The 3,767-nt window shown below is 44.0% G+C and overlaps 1 non-coding gene across 1 annotated transcript; it reads right to left on the reverse strand.

Annotated features, from left to right (window-relative positions):
- Window positions 1-3,229: 3,229 nt before the first annotated feature.
- Window positions 3,230-3,367, reverse strand: LOC114809913. Its single transcript, XR_003757684.1, has one exon. It is a non-coding gene; the product is annotated as a small nucleolar RNA SNORA7 (small nucleolar RNA).
- Between the last annotated feature and the right edge of the window lie 400 nt (window positions 3,368-3,767).

Raw genomic sequence — 3,767 nt, forward strand, 5'->3', positions numbered from 1 at the left:
AATCAGGTTGTCCCATGTGGGGCTCACAGTCTTAATCCCCATTTTACAGATGAGGTAACTGAGGCACAGAGAAGTTAAGTCACTTGCCCAAGGTCACACAGCTGATAAGTGGCGGCGGCAGGATTAGAACCCATGACCTCTGATACCCAAGCCAGTGCTCTTTCCACTGAGCCACGCTGCTTCTTGTTGTATCTATCACAGCACTTAGTACAATGCCTGATGCATAGTAAGTACTGAAAAAGTAGCATTAAAAGAATGGAAAACACTTGGGAAAAAAAATGTTTTTAAGAGTGGAGAGTGTAGCCAGAAAATTATTGTTTTAGAAAGTGCCTGAACATCTTCAAACAGTAGATCAAAAAGCACAGCCATACTCAGTATTAAAATTAGTAGGGTTACAAACCTACATGTTGAAAAATATATCTCTAGGTCTCTTTATTGAAATGAAACTCAATATATCTCAGTGTTCTAACTGACCGTAGTAACTATTTATCAATCCTAAATTCTTAAATCATAAAATGGAGAGAAAGGAATTTCAATGCCAATCAATCAGTCAAATTTACTGAGTGTTTACTGTGTGCAGAGCACTGTATTAAGTGGAGTTGGTATGATACTAGAAAACATCCAAGCTCAAGTGCCTCCCTCTTCAAAATGGTTCTGATAAGTCAGTGAATGAATGATTTTTAAAAAAAATTCTGCTAAATATTTATTTTCTGAAGATTCCTTTTAAAGACCTAGAGTTGCATTATGGGCAAAACCAACAGAAAAGCATTATTGATCCAGAGGCTTAACTCTTATTTGGGACTTTTCATCTTTAAAGTTCTTTTCAAACATTAACTAACTGATCTTCCCAACCTTCTCTGGATATTACTGTCATTATTTCTGTTTTGCCTCACCTTATGATAATTAATTTCCCATTCCTGTTGGACAACTGTTATGTTTGAAAGGAGACAGGGATCCCGTCTTTAAGAGTTCAGTTTCTCCTGATGGATCAAACAATATTATGTATTGAGTGTTTAAGCAGCATGTTCTAGTGGATAGAGCAGGGACCTGGGAGTCAAAAGGACCTGGGTTCTAGTCCCGGCTCATCCACTTGTCTGCTGTGTGACCTTTGGCAAGTCACTTCATTTCTCTGTGCCTCGGTTCCCTCTTCTGTAAAATGGGGATTAAGACTGTGAGCCTTATATGAGTTAGGGATTATGTCCAACCCAATTATCTTGTATCTAGCCCAGTGCTTAGAACAGTGCCTGATACATAGTAAGTGCTGAACAAATATCATAATTATTATTACTGTGTGCAGAGCACTGTAGCCAGCACTTGGTAAAGTACAAGATAACGGGGTTGGTAGACGCTTTCCCTGCCTTCCAGAAGAGTACAGTCTAGAGGGGGAGAAATATCCATAAATATAGCACAGATATGTACATGAGTGCTTCGGGGCTGAGGGAGGGGTGAAGACCTCCAAGAGGCCTTCCCAGACTGAGCTTCCCCTTTTCCCTCTGCTCCTTTTGCTCCCTCTCTGCTCCCTCCGCCCTCTGCCCCCTCACCACTTCCCCCCTTCCCCCCTTCTCCCCTTCACCTCCCCTCAGCTAAACTCCCTTTCCCCCCTTTCCCTCTGCTCCTGCCCCTCTCCCTTCCCCTCCCCTCAGCACTGTGCTCGTTTGTATATATTTTGATTACCCTCTGTATTTTGTTAATGAGGTGTACATCCCCTTGATTCTATTTATCATGATTAAGTTGTCTTGTTTTGTTTGTCTGTCTCCCCCGATTAGACTGTGAGCCCGTCAATGGGCAGGGATTGTCTCTATCTGTTGCCGAATTGTACATTCCAAGCGCTTAGTACAGTGCTCTGCACATTGTAAGCGCTCAATAAATACTACTGAATGAAGTGTATGGGAAAGTACAACAGAATATAACAGACGTATTCCTTGCCCACGACGGGCTTATAGTCCCAAGGTAGTTATACGGTCTTGTGGGAGTTTAATCTAGAGGGATCTTGGGGTCTAGAGGGGAAATCATTCATTCAATTGTGTTTATTGAGCATTTGCCATGTGCAAAGCACTGTACTAAGCTTTGGGACAGTACAATACAACAACAAACACACCCATTCCCTGCCCTCCTCAATTCATTTCTTATCAAATAAATTACAGGTCTAGTGGTCTTGGTTTTATCTGGTCTCGTTTTAAGCTGTCAAGTCATTTTAGAGTAGCAGTGTGCAGTGTGTTTAGAGAAGCATTCTGTTTTCATTCAAAAACAGAATGAAAGTAAAAGTGATATGAGACAAGAATTCGGTATTAGATGGTGTGGCCTCCTGGAAAGAGCATGGGATTGAGATCCGGATTGTGATGTGATTTTTTTGTTAATCGGATTTAAGTGCTTAGTCTATGTGTTAAGAACTGTTCTGAAAGTGGCTCAGTGGAAAGAGCCAGGGCTTGGGAGTCAGAAGTCATGGGTTTGAATACCGGCTCTGCCACTCATCAGCTGTGTGACTGTGGGCAAGTCACTTCACTTCTCTGTGCCTCAGTTACCTCATCTGTCAAATGGGAAAGCAGCGTGGCTCAGTGGAAAGAGTGCGGTCTTGAGAGTCAGAGGTCACGGGTTCTTATCCCGGCTCCGCCGCTAGTCAGCTGTGTGACCTTGGGCAAGTTGCTCGGCCACTTGTCAGCTGTGTGACTTTGGGCAAGTCATTTCACTTCTCGGTGCCTCAGTTCCCTCATCTGTAAAATGGGGATTAAGACTGTGAGCCCCACGTGGGACAACCAGATTCCCCTGTGTCTACCCCAGCGCTTAGAACAGTGCTCGGCACATAGTAAGCGCTTAACAAATACCAACAACATTTAACTTCTCTTTGCCTCAGTTACCTAATCTGTCAATTGGGGATTAAAACTGTGAGCCCCACATGGGACAACCTGATCGCCTTGTACCCCCCAGCGCTTAGAACAGTGCTTTGCGCATAGTAAGCACTTAACAAATACCACAATTTATTTTATTTATTTTATTTATTCTCGGCGCCTCAGTTACCTCATCTGGAAAATGGGGATTAAAACTGTGAGCCCCACGTGGGACAACCTGATTACCTCGAAGTCCCCCCAGCACTTAGAACAGTGCAAGCACAAAGAAAACGCTTAACAAATGTCATCATTTGGCTCACCATTGCCTCCTTCTGTGCAGTAATATCGAGTCTCTGCCCTCGACTCTCTCCTGTCCCTCTCCTGCCCAGCATGAGTGAGTTTTGACTCGTAGCGGATGGCCTTCCTCTCACTAGCCACTGGCCAAGCTAGGAATGGAGTGGGTAGGCTTCTGCTTGACTCTCCCTCCCGTAGTCGAGACTGGCAGAGTACTGGAAACTCTCCAGGTGTGATCCTGAGAGGGGGCTTGGTTTTGTAGCATGGCTAAATAAATATAACCTCAATGATTGCTTTAATAATTATGGTATTTGTTAAGCGCTTACTACGTGCCGAGCACTGTTCTAAGTGCTGGGGTAGATGCAGGGTAATCAGATTGTCCCACGTGGGGATCACATCTTTTCATCCCCATTTTTACAAACGAGGTAACTGAGGCACAGAGAAGTTAAATGACTTGCCCAAGGTCACACCACAGTCAAGTGGCGGAGCCTGGATTAGAACCCATGACCTCTGACTCCCAAGCCTGTGCCCTTTCCACTAAGCCACGCTGCTTCTCTAGTTTGTATTTTGTATTTCTCTGCCTAACTGGGCTATCATTAGAAAAGAGGGCTTCTCAAAGAAAGCTCGTTCTTGTTGAAGGGTGTGTGA

The sequence above is a fragment of the Ornithorhynchus anatinus genome, chromosome 2 (genome assembly GCF_004115215.2).
Source record: "Ornithorhynchus anatinus isolate Pmale09 chromosome 2, mOrnAna1.pri.v4, whole genome shotgun sequence".
NCBI classification, from domain to species: Eukaryota; Metazoa; Chordata; class Mammalia; order Monotremata; family Ornithorhynchidae; genus Ornithorhynchus; species Ornithorhynchus anatinus.